Source organism: Hibiscus syriacus, unplaced genomic scaffold, assembly GCF_006381635.1.
Source record: "Hibiscus syriacus cultivar Baekdansim isolate YM2019G1 unplaced genomic scaffold, ASM638163v2 tig00111634_pilon, whole genome shotgun sequence".
NCBI classification, from domain to species: Eukaryota; Viridiplantae; Streptophyta; class Magnoliopsida; order Malvales; family Malvaceae; genus Hibiscus; species Hibiscus syriacus.
Genome location: NW_024063140.1, coordinates 833320 through 850683, shown reverse-complemented (window position 1 = coordinate 850683; position 17364 = coordinate 833320). Strand labels below are relative to the sequence as shown.

At 31.8% G+C, this 17364-nt stretch overlaps 1 pseudogene; it reads right to left on the bottom strand.

The window, feature by feature from the left end:
• Positions 1-5608: 5608 nt before the first annotated feature.
• On the bottom strand, positions 5609-5689 carry LOC120166336 (annotated as a pseudogene).
• Positions 5690-17364: the final 11675 nt, after the last annotated feature.

Below are 17364 nucleotides of genomic sequence, written 5' to 3'. Positions count from 1 at the left end.
TGCTAATTCTCAACTTAATTTACTGAATAAGATGAAAGAGATGTTCATGAGGCATGTAACTGCTAGAAAGAGTCTTACTGAAGACCCTACGCATGCATTAGGTTTTGCACATATCTGTATTTCAATGCCAGCCCTGGTGCATCAGGAATCTGGACCTCAAGCTCTCTTTCCTACTAAAAACCCACCACAATATCATATCGAAACGTTGGTCCACATTAACTAACCTTTCACACTTGGAGTGAAACCTAGTGTGGTTTATGCTGACAATGGGGTCACAGATATGAATGAAATGTCTCAAAAGGAAAGAGTCAAGGATTACCTCGCCCAACAACTAAAATGTTTAGAGGAAAATATAAAATATAGGGAGATGGTTGAGTCTTTCTATGGATTTGATGCCAAAGAACTAAGTCTAGTCCCCGACTTGATCATTCCGCCAAAATTTAAAGTTCTCTACTTCAAGAAGTATGGTGGGACTACATGTCCTTCGTCCCACATCACCATGTCCTGTAGGAAAATGGCTGGTCACGTGGAGAATGAGAAGTTGTTGATCCACTATTTTCAAGACAGTTTGAATCGGCCCGCTTTGAAATTGTATAATAAGCTAAATCATACACAAATTCATTCTTAGAAGGATTTAGCTCAAGTATTATTAGGCCAATATAAGCACATGACTAACATGGTCCCTGATTGAAAAATACTACAAAATATAGAGATGAAGTATAACGAGAGCTTTCGAGAGTATGCACAACGATGGAGGGACATTGCAACCCAAGTACATCCACTAGTGACTAAAAGGGAGTTTACTATTTTGTTCATCAATACTTTAAAATTTTCCTATATGAATCATATGATAGGAGCATGATAAGTGCTTAATTAAGTTAATATTTTGTTTTTAAATTACTCCTTAATCATTGGTTTTTGTAGCTTATTTTTTCGTTTTGATTCATTTTCTGTGTAGGACGTTAGATTCTGGAAATTGCACTAAAAAGACACAATTCTGCAGTTTTTTTATTTATTTTTGGAATTAAAGTTGGATTAGTGGGCATGAATTCGGGCATGAAACATCCAACGAGGTGATGAAATTAGCACCTTCTAGAAGATCCAGACAGCGTTTCTAGAAGAACGAATGGATTGGCCGCATGTTTCTGCAATTCGGATTTGAATTAAATTCAAGTTTTAGGATAATATTTTTATCATTGTTTTAGGTATTTTAGTTTAAATAGGTTTTAGTATTTTAATTAAGTTTTAGGATAATATTTTAAATATTATATTTTATCTTTGTATTTTAGTTTAAATATGTTTTAGTATTTTAATTAGGATTTAGGATATTATTTTAAATAATATTTTATTTTATCTTTGTTTTAGGTATTTTAGTTTAAATAGTTTTAAGAGTTTTAATTAGGATTTAAGTTATTATTTTAGGAATTATTTTTAACTTGTTTTTAGGAATTTGAAGGCTATAAATACCCTCTCAGGGTAAGCCTAAAACATATCTCTCTCTCATTTGAGAATTAAATCATCTTTTTCTCTCTATTGTGCACCAACTTCTCCTATTTTCTTTTACAATCCCGTTTTCAATTATGCTAAGTATGAAATTGATCATGCTTAGCTAATTTTCTTTCAAGCTGAAGACTAAAGCAAAGGCTCAATTCCAAAATGTGAGAATTGTAAGGTACTTAAATCGCTTCAGATTTTCTCTTTGTTTTCTGAGCTTACTTTTCAATTCAAAATGATTTCGACATTGGTCTGGATATTGTTATGGTTAACGTTTGAAGAAGGATTTGCTTATTGAAGCATATTCAACTTCCCGAGAACACACTTAGCAAAATTGTTTGCTAAGAGGAAACTAAGATCGTAATCAGTTATTGTTGAAATGACACAATCCAAGTTGGCAGTGAAGAATTGTCCTTATAAGCCGATGTGAATCTTGAAGTAAAAATATGTTTCGATGATCCGAGGAATTTGAGGCAAAACTGAAGTCCGAGGCTGATTTCACTATAAGTTTCTCTTTATCTCAATCTCTTTAAATTATTTATTTAATTGTTTTTATTTAATTGTTATCTTTTATTTTAAAAACAACTTTTAAAAATCCCTTTTTTATCTTTACTATTATAATTTATTAATTTATTATTTTTCTTTTTTATTTATTATTATCTATTTTATTTTATTAAATCTTTTCAACTTCATTTGGAACTCTATCTTCCTCTAAATCAAAAGAGTTTTACTAAATCACAAAAACCATAGTACTTTTGGATCGAACCTTCTTTTATATACTACCTTTTCCTTTCTATTTAATTAAGAAACCATGAATTATTTTGATAGCAAAATGACATTTATCAGAGCATCTAGTAAGAGTTTCTCTGACATCATTATGTGTGGAGAAATGGTCGAAATAGCTATCAAGAATGGTAAGATAAGGGGCATTGGTAGTGTTAATGTCGAAATAAAAACCGATTTTAATACAGTGGAATCTTATTCAGCTAATCATTGGACTGGATACCATAGGGTAATATAAGAAAAGACTCCTATTGGTCTGATTTTAATGACATTTGAAAAATTGCTCCCAACACTAGTTGAGAAGAACCTAGTGACTCTAGTGTAATCCAAGCCAAATGATCTCCTTTTTCTGAAGACTATGATATTAATGAAGTGTGTAGCTATCACATAGGAAACTCAAGGCACACCACTGAGAATTGTGGGGCATTGAAGCATAAGGTTCAGAATTTGATCGATTCTAGGGCATGGACCTTTAATGAGTAATGAAGCATTCTGATGCTAATTAAGAAGTTATTGCATCCATAAAAAATCTTTATTGCACTTGCAAGTTTATTGTCTTGTTTGGACTTATTTTTTCTGTCTTTTTATGTTTAAAGGTTCATAAGTCATTAGACATTATAACATATTGAAATTTAATCTCGAAATTCTCTAGGTATCGATTGAATTAAAAAGTCTTTAAATAATTAAGGTTATAAATCTTTGACAAAGTGACAAGATTGAGCACTTGTAAAACAAGAAATATTGATCCTAATCCAAAATATACACAAGAATACCACACCCTTCTATTGTAAGGATCAAGATAGCCTTCTCCTCTCACGAAGAGATGATCAAGGGGCTTGACAATCAGGTATGTACGGGAGCAAATGAAATAAGGTATCTATTGTGTATGATATTGCAAAACTAACTAGATTATACTTTAGTTGATATTGTTTAGTGATGTAATCTTCACAAATGGAATAATGGAGTATATGAATTCAGTTTAGGTCAGCTGCTCGAGAATTAAACTTTAAAGATAAAATTTTCTAACTCTCAGCGACACCTAGAGTATATCAAGATCTTCTTGATGAACTTAAGAAATCAAATCCATATACCCAGAAATGAAGTATCTTCATAAGGTAAGTGTAATAAAGCTGAGTTATTCCCCTAAAACAATTGGTTATAGAGATAACTTAAAAGCCCTAGATTTATTCGGTGTTTGCTCCACTGTGATTATCAAGTTGAAGACTTTATGATGAGATAAATCCTTCAGCTACGCCTAAATAGGGGCAAATGATAAAATTTTGATAGAGTTCAAGGAATAAATATAATAATGCCTATGGTTTGAATTAATAAGGAGTTTCAGTGAAGATGGACTAAGGGAGTTGAAAAACACTTATTATAGTCAACTTCACACAAACACTCGAGAATTTTGTTTCTAGACCTATATTTCTACATTACCTATGTTGAAGAAGTTTATGAAGCTTGAACAAATGGATGATTTCAGAGAATTGAAATAGAAGTACCTAAGAAGTCTAACAATTGATTTTGCTAGTTGCGTCATTTTGTTCGCATCCGATTAAAATGCCAAGCCAAGAAAGAGGGGCATGTCACATTGTTAACACATACAGAGGGAAAAAAGAAATGACATCTCAATGACTGAAGCATTAGAAAATATGAAACCAACTTGAAACCAATCCATCAATCTTGACACTTGTTAAATGTTTATAACTTTTAAAATGTACAGAGTAGAAACTTCTTTTGATATTCAGTGAACTCATGTTTTGTGATTTAACTTTAATTGTGAACCTAAGAAGGGTATTATTTTGTTTCTTCGTCAAAATTTTCAAAAAAAAAAAAATTCAAACAAGATAATTTCCCTAGAATGGTATCTTGGAAATATCTCTTAGACTTAGTAGCTCAAAATTAGAATCTGGAGGCAAAAGAATTGAATGTTAGAGGACAATGTTGTTTGGGGGCAAGAGGAATAATTTGTCAACTTAGCAAAGAGAATGAATCAAAGATTTACGAGATAGTAGAATTTGCAACACTAATATGGCAATCATGCATGCTAATTTAGGCATTTTCAAAATAGGAACATACACATTCATAAAGTCTTAAATGTTTGACATTAACTCAAAATGTCAACAAAGATTTTATTTCACGATTTCGTGAGAGAAAATGATTTAAGCAAAGATTCAGTCCACCTTTTGATTACCTTTTGGTACTTTAAATACATATTAATGATAAATGATAATCTTTTTGCATTTTTAAAATTCTTTAAAGAGATCTTTCTGACAACAACCACCATCGTTAACAAAATCCTTGTTATCTTCTTAGTCATACCCAACCATAGTTGTTGTCGAGATCGTATGGGGCACTATCTTCAACGTAGGGTTCACATGACACAAAACATCATTCTGTCGTCGATTGGCCACCAATTAGCTGCAATTTCATGAAGTTATTGATCACCAGAGAGGTGAGATCAAAGAAAGCTTTGTCAACAACAAAAGATAACAACCGACGTGAGTTTAAATGTTAAAATGAAAGTATTCAAAGTTTTAAGGCTATTTCAAAATTTTTATATTGTTTTAAAAATATAATTTTAATTTTTTAATTTAAAATAAAAAATTTAAGATTACCAAAATATAAAAAATATCACTTAACGGAGAAAATTAGCACCATTTACGGGACAAACATTTAAAGTGATAATATTTGTAACATTAAACACATGCATTATTAGAAAAAAAGTTTATATACATATATTAGTGCAAATCATTATATTTTGGACATTTGTTTTATAATTAAGCCTTTAAACAATGATGAATTTCAAACCTTTGAAATATACAAACTAAAAAAAAATCCATTTTTTTGTAATATTGTTGAAAGTAAACCAATACCGTCAAACCCATATATCCAAACCAAAACACGAACATGAGTGGTTTAAAATTTGTCCACTTTCATCAAATTTAAAATTAATAATCGGAAAACCAAAATAAAGAGAAAGAAAATTTATAAAAAACTGTATTTCACTGCAATTAGAATAATAATTTTTTGATAAAACGAGAAAAAATAGCATTAATTTAAGATTATTTTGAAAATAATTTCAAAGCCTGCGGCAGCTCATAAGTGCTTGAAAATGTAATCAACGCAAAGGTAAACCATGCTCTTCTTTTACCCTACGACACCATGGTTGATCATCGCTGCAATCACTACCAACAACACCAAAAGATTTAACATTTAAGAAAAAAAAATATCAAAAAATATATTTTATAAACTACAAGGGCGAAATGAAAAAAAATATTTTTTAAAAAAATTAATTAAAAAAACACAAAAAATAAGAAGTAACATGGATTTCTCTCAGACAAATGCTTCGATTTGTCGTCACGATTTGAAAGAATATTGGACTCGTCATCTCACTGAATCATCAATGAGAAACCCGTGCTTAAAAAGTGAAAACTGAAAAAATGTAAGCAGACTGTATAGTATATAACTTAATAATAATATAAAATAATATATATATATATATAATATAATAAATAACATGTACACTATATTTATTTTAAAACTATATAACATACATTATATTTCCAAAAACTCTAATATATTTTCAAAAATTATGTTATCAAACACTGTAATATGTTTTCAAAAACTATAATATATTTTCAAAAATTATATATATTATATATGTTTTCTTTAAAAAAAACTATTTTCAAAAGTTATATATTATATGTTTTAAAAACTATATATTTTTAAAAACCATATATTATATAATTTTTTGAAATTATTTTATATATATATTATATACTATATAATAATATAAATACTGAAATAAAAATTCTTAATGCCTTGAACGAAAATGTGTGTCTATAGTGCTCCGGTCTCTTTCGACAACCGTTGGATGCTGCCGGTTTCGAAAAATGTTACTCATGGGGGATTAGCTCGACTTCTCACTGTTCGGATTACCCAATAGAGTTCCTCAACGCCGACAATCCTTCCTTTCGACCTGGGTAATGAAACCGAATCTTTTTCACTCTTTGTCCACAAGCACACAAAAAAATGAAAAATGGGAAAAATTGAACTTTGTATTGCTTTTGTTTTCTTTCGAAAATTGGGTAAGAGCCCTTTACATTGCTTTCGTTTTCTCTGTGTACGAAAATGAGGGCCCAGGATCCCATTACATTGTTTGATATGGGTTTATATTCACCCATACCTAATTGAAAACAGAGCTCCAAAAAATTTTACAAAGTTGTTTTTTTTTTTGTTATATTTGCATGATGCTTGGTGATCTGGTGTGTGAATCCCCTGATCTTGGTGAGCCGGATGAGACAGTTACAAATAGAAGGGCACAGCTGGCGTGGTGATGAGTCTCGATCTTAGAAGCCTTAGGAATCTGCTGGAGACTTGTTGTGGGCCTTGACGTGGAAGGCATGGAGGCAGCGAGTAAGACTGCTGGAGCTTGGCGACCATGACTTGGAAGCCCTAGCTAAGGTTTACACAAATCCCAAATTTTGGGTTATAATTGTAATGGGCTCCGGGTTTGGATAATGGGTTGTTTGGGTTTAATGTAAATGAGCTTGGATGTAATGGATAAACTGTTAATGGGTCATTGGTATTTGGGTATTGGTTTGTGGTCTTTGGGCAAATGGGTGCTTGAATGGTTAATGGGTTAACTGTTGTAATGGGTATTGTGAATTTGGGTATTAATTTGGAAACGGGTATTGGGTTATGAAGTTTGTAATTTGGACATGCATTGGTTTTTGGTTTTGTAAACAAATAAGATAATAATTGGAATTTAAATTCTGAAGTAAATAAGTAAATGTGTTCCGCCTCATCATCCAAACATCATAAGTAGTTTTCAATCATGCTCGATCCAATTTAAACTGAGTTACCCAGACAAAATTAGGGTACAACAACAACCATTTTGGTTATTCTGAACGATCTAAAGGTTATAATTTTATGATCTCATAATTAGGATTATTTTTAAGATAAGATCTTTAACAATATTTTTGAGGATGTTAAGTTTGGAGGGAGAAATAATGTCTAAGGAATTACTTTTGAAGGGGAATTGACTTATAATTCAATTTCTATTATCACTTTTAATGATATCTATGTGTTCATATCGTTAATTAAGAAGTGAATCTAAAACCTCAATAAAATAATATTGAACAACTCTCCATTTAAGATAAAAAATTGTTACGAAATAACAAACTCAACAATCTCAATGAATAAGTGTCATTAAGAAGATTCAGGAGATGAGAGAGATATTATTTTAGATTATTATGCTTTTAAAAGAAGTAAAGATTACAGTGGAATGATGTAAAAATTATCTAATCAACTTTTTTCATGACATAAAACTTCTAACTCTCAAAAGTGGATTAATGTCATGTAAGAAGAGAATAAATTCTATACAAGATAATAAAGTTTGAGAACTTATCTCATTACCTGAAGGTGCAAAGGTTATTGGTTGTAAATAGATATTTAAAACCAAGATGGATGCAAATGGTGATGTTGATAGGTATAAGGTGTGTTTTGTATCGAAAAGATATACTCAGAAAGAATGCATTATTTCGTAGAGACTTTCTCCTTGGTTTCATTGAAAGACTCTTTTAGGATAATTATGATACTTTTTGCTCATATTTTATTTTGAGTTACATAAGTTGGATTTTAAAATTGTGTTTCTCAATGGTAACATTGATGAAGTATTTTATACGGTACAATTAGAAAATTATGTCAAATGATACAAAACTAATTATATGCAAATTAAGGAAATTCATTTATAAGTTCAAATATTACTCCCGTTAATTGTATAAATTTTTTTACCAAGTGATTACCTCGTTTGATATTGAGATGAATTTGGTTGACAATTGTATATGCTATAAGTTTAGTGGGAGTAAACCAAATAATACCCCTTATTGCTAAAGGAACCAAGTTTATTATTGATCAACACACTAAGGAAGATTTTGAAACTAAGGAAGATTTTGAAACTAAGGAAATGCAAAAAAAAAAAAAAACTCCTTATACTTTAAAATAAATAAAGAATTTGATGTATACTCAAGTTTATACGCATTCAAACATAGCGTTTGATTTTAGGATATGAAGTAGATATTTCAGTAATTTGGATATAGATCATTGGATAGGCAAATTGATATATATAATACATTTTAGAATAAAATTATTACATGCTCACATATCAGAGGCCTTGTAAGTAATAGATCATCAGGTTTATGGACTTCGAATTATTGAATTATGGATGTAAAATTTTGTCACATAATCTATTAATTATGGATTGATAAGAAAGACCACTTGAATTATTTTGTGACAAATAAGTTGAAATCCTTTATTTCATATATAATAGAAAAACCTGAAGTCTATGTAACACCCCTAACACATACCTGACCCGGATACGAATCCGAGGTGTCACATTGACTTTTCAAAACATTTACTTGTACAAAATAGTGAATAATTTTAAAACTTTCACTAAATAAAATTGAATAATTTACATAAATTATCTCAAAACGGTTTATAAAACTTATTAGCGCATAAACGGTTTAAAGCTTTATTTACATGCCGACACAATCAATATTACAAAATACATACCATTTAATTCTTTTCTGATATGATCTTTGGAAAGGAGAAATTGACCTATCTTGATTAACTTTTATCAATCTTCTTCTTCTCGGAACCTACGCGTGAAACAATCACACGCTAAGTCGTTGACTTAGTGAGGCAAATAAAACATGTAATAGAAACCATAGAACATTTCATATAACAAAATGCATACATGTACATATGCCATCATTATCAACATCAACATCATTGTCATGATCTCTATCATTATCATTAACCCATTTAAAACATGCTACCGTGTACTTAACCTTTGTAACATGTCATCTTGTACTTACCAATTGTAACATATCGTATAATATATTTCACCAAGCAATACACATAGTATCATATATAAATCTTGTAATGTATATCATATAACTAAGCATATACATCACATACAGTATATTTATGTTATCTATTTAATAACCCATGTATTAGCCCATGTATACTTTTGATATCTTTTATAGGCCCATGTACGGTACTGATATCTTTTATAAGCCCATGTACATTACTGATATCTTTTATAAGACATGTACAGTACTGATATCTTTTATAAGCCCATGAACATTACTGAGAACTCAAGGTATACGAGTACTATGAGGTTGTGCACACATATGCTGTCACCACAACTCGTATAAACTGTGTCCCGAATGACCTATCATCCCAAAGGATGTCATCTGTGTCCCGAAGGACCTGTCATATATTCCGAAGGATATATGTAACCCTCGACTCTTGGCATGCCAAATATACCACTAGCTCTAATATCACATAACATAGGCATTATCATTTATAACAGTTCACATCACTTGTATTATTCTCGTATTATCTCATAGATCATTGTATAACATTCTTGTATGATCTCATAGATCCTTGTCATATAACCCATATCACATAGGTTCATATCATATCACATATATCACATGTGTATGTAATTATGTAGATCATATCATATAGCTTATATCATTTCTCATGTGTTCATATAAACATGTATGTCATATTTTGCTCACACATGAATGTATTCACATATATGAGATTCACGTATCTCATATTTTATTCTCATATGTTCACATCGATCATGTCACATATAATAACATATGACACATATACCCATTTTCATGTACTTATGGACACATAAGCATCATATCAATTACAATCTTGTACTTATAGAATCATGCATTCCAACATGGAAAATAGACTTATCGCAAATCCTACCCAATGATGTATAAAACATCCATATATAATGTTATGCATGCATCACAAATCAAATAACATTTTAGGAGTCACTTCTTACCATAGTAACTCCGTCACTGGCTCATCGCAAGCCAATGTTTATTCTATAACATAAGTATAAATTAATTTTGCACTCACATTGACACTTTATATATCCAAAAGATGTTCTTCACTATAATCCACAAGAACCCTTTTATACTTGACTTGTCTTAGTCACAAATTAATCACGATCTGTACAAATCACAATTTCATAACGATACACATGTTAGTACTGTACTAACATAAACATATCCCCAAAACAAAATCCATAAAATACTTAGAACCTCATTTTATATCAAAATGCTTAACACTTAATAATTCCTTTTAATATTGGCACTAACTTTTCCAATTTATATAAAATGGTCATTCACCATTTTATCACTTAAATTTTAAATACCAGAAATTCCAGTACTGGAATTATTACAAACCAAGTACTTTTACAAAGGCACAATTACCTTTAAGTACCCCAACTATGTAAATGTTGCACTTAAATCACCAATCCTTTCAAACTTCCAAAATGGTCATATTTCACATCTAAATGCTCATTTCAATCCCAAAACATCAATTTCCAGCATAGTACATCAACTATTAGACAATGATACAACCATTCATAACTTTTCCAAAATTATCGAATTGGTCTCCCAACTTTTCAAAAATTATAAAATGGTCCCTAAATTTTCTAAGGCTTTTAGAATACTTCCTACATCATTTCCAGACCTTATATAATTTTTCCATAATTTTTCTCACTCAAATACATCATCTTTGAAGATTAGAAAAGAATTGAATGGTATGTATTTTGTAATACTCATCGTGTCGGCATGTAACTAAAGCTTTAAATCGCTTATGCACTAATAAGTTTTATAAATCGTTTTGAGATAATTTATGCAACAGTTTTATTTAGTGAAAGTTTAAAATTATTCACTATTTTGTACAAGTAAATGTTTTGAAATGTCAATGTGACACATCGGATTCGGATATGGGTCGGGTACGAGTTGGGGGTGTTACCGTCTAAGCACATAGACATTATGTTTCTAGTTGTTAAGGAAAATTCAAAGTGGTTATGTGTTTATAGAGCATATTGGTACAACCTCATAATTACGCGCTTACTAAAGAACTGTCATCCAAGGTCTTTCATGAGCACACTACTCATGTTGGTGTAATATCATTTAAGGATATTCAGTTTTAGTGGGAGTTTGTAATTTTAATGCTTGTTTATTATATAAACACAAGTTTAGTTATTTCAGTTTAAGGATATTAATTTTAAAGTTATTTTCTACAGAAATAAAGTTTGTTTTGGTTTATCCGTACTCTGATTTTGTTAAAATTTGATCTCACTAATGTTTAAAGAGGACCAGTAGGAAATAGACATATATGGTTCATATTGCATATAATTTCCATGCTACGCTCCATGATTGATCTATGTCATTTGACTGTGTTTGTATACATGACCATTGATGGGTCTAGTCATGATTAATATGGAAAATATCGCTTTGATCCTATACGGATATAGTTGAAATGTCATAGAAATAAAAGTGTAGATACTACTAAAGTTGTATTTATAATTCGATAAGGGGTAGAGTTATAAGTAAAAAACAATAACTTATTCTTAAATCAACTATATAAATGAGTTATGGTCCCTAAGAAATAGACAATATCGTATTTTCTCTTATCCTCATCAAAGAGTTTATACTCAAGAGAATTTTATCTTTTTGAAAAATCACAATCAAAGAAATATTCAAGGATTTTGATCTATCAATTAATTCAGGTACGCTTCTAAATCTATTATTTATTTTATTCTTGATGATTTAGAATGATTAGATTCTGGTTGTTTTTCATATTTATTATGGTTTGGTTCTAACACTAGGTACCAATTTTTTGCGTTGTGGGGTGCTAATCATTCCCCACACGTAACTGACTCATGAACCTGATTCTGATTTTGTAGACTAAAACTTGGTGTTTTTTATAAAATAAAATGTTTTATTAAAATTAACTAATTTTAGGTGTTCCAATTGCACCTTAAAAATAACTGGTGACAATTTCAATCTTTTCATTAAAAATCTGTTCAAGAACCCCATCATCGTAACTAGTAGACTTTTCCTCCCGAAGGGCCGGTTATGATAAAAGCAATATCTTATAGTTGAAGATCATTTACATACTTTACCCTAAATAAATTTGATGTGAAACTAATACACTAATTGATAGTATAATCGAGGATAAAAAAATAAATTTTCAAATGTTTTTTATAATAATTTTTTATTTAATTCATGATTTTATTGATAAAAATATAAATTGATCATACTTAAAGGATCATCCATTGTATATTAGTTCTTGTCTTTTATTTATTTCACAATGAAAAGAACCATAAATTATATCAATTAACAATCTATAAAATACTAAAAAGTTAATTGTATCATATGTCCCCAAACTATAATCCTCATTTTAAATTGATCATTAAACTTTTGAATATTCCAATTTCATCCTTAAACTATGATTCTAAATTAGTCCTTAATTTTTAAACATTCTAATTTCATCCCTAAATTATGACCTATTTTCTAAATTAATCCCCAAACTTTTGGATGTTCTAATTTCATCCCCGGATGCATCCGAATATGTAATTAGTATAATGCCTCGAAACTCGGGTTAGTAGTTTTGGGTTAATCCGAGTGAGTCAAGTGAACTCTATTAGCCTTGTAGAGAAGTTTAGACCGAATTCGCTTTGGGTTTGGGCTTGGTTTGGGCCCAATCATATGAAAAATGGGTACTTTTAAAACAATGATAAAACTAGGATGGACAAAGAATCAATTTACCAATTTTCAAAACAAAAGATAAAAACCAATGAAGGATGGGTGATATCACGTCTGAACCTTTGCCATCACATTTTCTTCACAAGTTTTGTTTTCTTCTCTTCTTCTTTCACTCATTCCTCCTCCCTATTGTATGAGTAAGGTGTAAACTTTGTTAGTTATCATTCTCATTCCGAGATTTTGAGGTAAGAATCAAAACCAATATCTCCTTAGCTTTCAATCAAGCTTACAAGTGCAAGTTTTGGTGAAAGAAACAAAATGTAAGTTTAGTGGGGGTTTTGGGAACCCAAATGTTTTAGTCCATTTTAGAGAGATTCAAGCCTCTATATACGTTTTAAATTCATCTATAACTTCCTAACATCATTGGTAACCATTATTTTGATTTCTTACTTAGTGGAGAAGTTGGAGAAAACTCCAAAGCTAAGGGAAAAGATAAACTCACTCTTGGTTAAAACTTGGGTGTTTCCAACAGCTTAAAATAGCAAGGTAACTCACTTCAAACTCATCTCTACCGCATGTAGATTATTTAAATGTGTTTGGTAGGTTGCATGAATTAAATAGCATTTTCATGGTAAAGATCAGAAATCAGTGTTTCCAGTATGTTTATAGACTCTTTATGACCCCTTTAATCATTCATAAGACTTTGAAAATAGTTGGGACCCTTAGTAGGGCTTTTTAAAATGGAAATGTTGTATTTTTCGTGTCCAAACAGGACATTTTCAAGTAAGGGTATCTGTCCTGGAAGAACAATATCGATATTGTTCTTAAAACAAAGAGTAAATTTAACATGGAGTATCAATACTACAAGGTTGGTCTCGATACCATGGGGTGGTATCAACACCGAGAACACAAACCTGATTCCAGTATACCATTTTGGTATGGGTGCTCGTAGGAGTATCGATACCTAGGGTAGAGTATCCGTACTCCCCGTAGAGGTATCAATCCCAAGCTATATTTCTAAACATCGAACAAAATTTTGGTATCGATACCCAGACCTGTCTCAAAACCACAACATCATAGTATCAATACCCATCTAAGAGTATCGATATTACCCGTCGCAAATCAACCTAAATCAGTAAGTCGGTATCGATACCTAAAGTTGGGTATCGATACCCAAGGTTATGTATCGATACTAAAGGGTCAGTATCAGTACCAGAGTTTAGTATTGGATAAATAATCCAATGTTTTCAAGATCATACTTGAGGCACTCATTAATACCATAATACCATGAAATAAAACTACAAGTGAGAACACTAAATTAGCTCAGAATAATTAGAAACATAACATCTATGGTGAAATAAAACTAGCCTTTTTTTACGCTTGGGACACAATCAGGACACTCGAGTCTTCTTAGCAGATACGATCGTACAGTTGGTTATCTCAGTTAGTGCCAAGGCACTTAACAGCCAGCTGGGCGTAGATGCCCTAAGACTCAACAGAGTGAATTGGTCGGGTGTACGTTTCCAGTGTAGATTCTGGATTTCACCCAAAGTACCTTCGGGTATTCAGGCAAGCTAAAAGGGTGCATGAGCTCCGAGATGTAGAACCCTCAGCCACACCATGATGTCCACCGCAGTATTATATACCAACATCTCTTCTGTTTTTGTACCTGTGCCACTAGCTAGCACATTTAATAAATGCATGTAGTATAGTACAACTTTTAGTGAGGCATTGAGCTCGTAAGCTCAACATTTAGAATGTGTTTCCGTGCAAAGGTTAGGAGACCATTTGTGGGGAGTTATTGTCACCAGGCATTCCAATATAACAAACTAGAGCAGCTCGAGTATTTCAGAGTATGTCTTGTGATAAGATGCATATTAGACATATATTCTATGATATTTTCCTCATATTTGAATAACTAAAATTGCTTAAATCATGGATTTTGATTATATTTCGTATTTTGTGGATTAGGTTGAAGATTTGGATAAAACAAGTTCAAAATCTTATGATTAGCATGATCTTCACAAAATCCCCAAATTAAGGAGGAAAAATCAGAATTCAAGAAGTTGGCAAGACCAGCAGAGGTTTTCGCATAAGGCGTGGGCACGGCTTATTCATCCTGAACTACCGCAGAAGAAGTCTTCAGTTAAGGCGTGGGTGCGCCTTATTAGTCCTTGTAACCCTAAATTAGGGCTACAAATTTACAAAGGAAAAAGAGTTTAATGACGGCTGGAAGACTCTTTTGATTTATTCTTATCTTTAGAAAAAGATGAGAGCATTTGAAACTCCTATTTTTGTGGGATTTTCTTTAAGGGAAACTTCCTTATCTATAATAGGAAAATCCTTATAAAAGGGGAGCTAGGGCTTTCATTAGTTGAACATCAAGTTTTACATTAAGTTTTCATTTTTATTTTCTTTTAGTTTTCATTCAATTATGAGTAGCTAAATACTTTTGTTCCAACTGAAGGATAATTTAAGTTTTGGTTCTTTAAGGATTGTGAGATCTAAATAATTTTCATTGTTCTTTTACTTCTTTACTATTTATATATCTTCTGTTTTTATTAATAATTATTGTCTTGATTGATTGTGCAAAGGATCCGTTGTTCAATTATCAGGTTGATAAATTGCCATTTAGAACTTTAAATCCGTAATTGTTTAAATATTCTAATATTAGTGGTAAAGTAACATGGTTGATTATGATTATGTTATGAAGGTATATAACCTAGTCTAAATGAATCGAGCTTGCGTATTTGTTGGCTAGAATTGGTGGTCCCTCTAGTGATTAATGCTGTTGGTGGATTAAATCTTAAGAGCTTGTCTAGGGTTGTTCATTAACTAGGGAAATAATCAAAGAGCTTCTCTTAATTATCGAGAAACTAAGGAGAGACAGGTTGTTAGAGCTTCTCAATAACCATAACCAATTTAGTGAAAAGTAGAAGATTTTATCATTATATCTATGATCAATTCTCTGAATCAATTCTGAAATTATACCTTTAGTTGGATATTTCCTTATTATTGATTTCTCCAAATTCTTAGTTTATTATAATTGCTTTTTGTCTTTATTTTCATCAATTTCAAAACCCCATTTTCTTTGCTTTAATTTTCATTAGAATAAGTCTACCCAATCCCTGTGGATTCGACCTTGCTTATCACTACTACAATTTATATTTCAAAAAAGTAAGTATTATTATTTGTTGGATTCGACACCCACTAAATTTTTGGTGCCGTTGCCAGGGATTGGTGTTATTTAGATTTATTTTGATGCCCCGTTCTTCTCGTGCAGGTGAACTCCAATACGATCCTGAAATCGAGAAGACCGCTCGCAGGTTAAGAAAAGAAACTAACTTGCGCAACAAACAAGCTTCTTATTCTTCATCCCTTGAATCAAAATCTGCACTCAACTTGGTTGATTCATCCAGCGATTCTGAAGTAGAAGGAACAATGGCCAAAGAAGAAAGAACTTTAAGAGAATTGGCTGTCTCAAATGTGAATCAACAACCGCTCTGCATTGACTACCCAACTTTGGAGGTAGCTTTTGAATTAAAATTTGGTTTGATTCATTTGTTGCCTACTTTTCATGGACTTGAGAATGAAGATACTCATAAGCATTTGAAGGAATTTCATGTGGTATGTTCAAGTATGAGACGATAAGGAGTGATCGAAGTGCAGGTAAAACTGCGCGCTTTTCCGTTCTCGATAACCGATAGAGCTAAAGATTGGCTCTTCTATTTACCCCCTGGTTCTGTAACTACTTGGGCCGAGATGGTAAGTTTGTTCCTTGATAAATTTTTCCCTGCTTCAAGAGCCGCTGGAATTCGAAGGGAGATATGTGGAACAAAACAAAAAGATATTGAGACCCTTCACGAGTATTGGGAACGATTTAAACGACTGTGTGCAAGCTGCCCTCAACATGGGATTTCTGAGCAACTTCTCATCCAATATTTCTATGAGGGACTTCTACCCATGGAAAGGAAGATGATGGATGCAGCCAGTGGAGGTGCCATAGTGAACAAGACTCCTAACGATGCTAGGGAATTGATCTCCATCATAGCCGCCAATTCACAACAATTTGGATTTAGGCAAGACACATCTTCAAGAAGGGTGAACGAGGTAGGTTTGTCCTCTATTGAACATCAATTATCGCATCTCACCTCCCTTGTTCAACAACTAGTTGTAGGAAAAACGCAATAAGTGAAAGCTTGTGGGATATGTGCTGCGATAGGTCACCCAACTGACATGTGTCCTACACTTCAAGATGATTCTCGTGAGTACGCTAATGCAGTTGGAAGGTTTCTCGATCCCCCACAAAGGAAATATGATCCTTACTTAAATACTTATAATCCAGGATTGAGGGATTATCCTAACCTTAGCTATGGACCAAGACCATCGCAATTCCAGCGTTCTCCACCTGAGAAGTCTTCTTCAAAGCCGTGTATGTCCCTAGAAGAAATTGTCAAATCACTTGCAACCAATACACAACAATTTCATC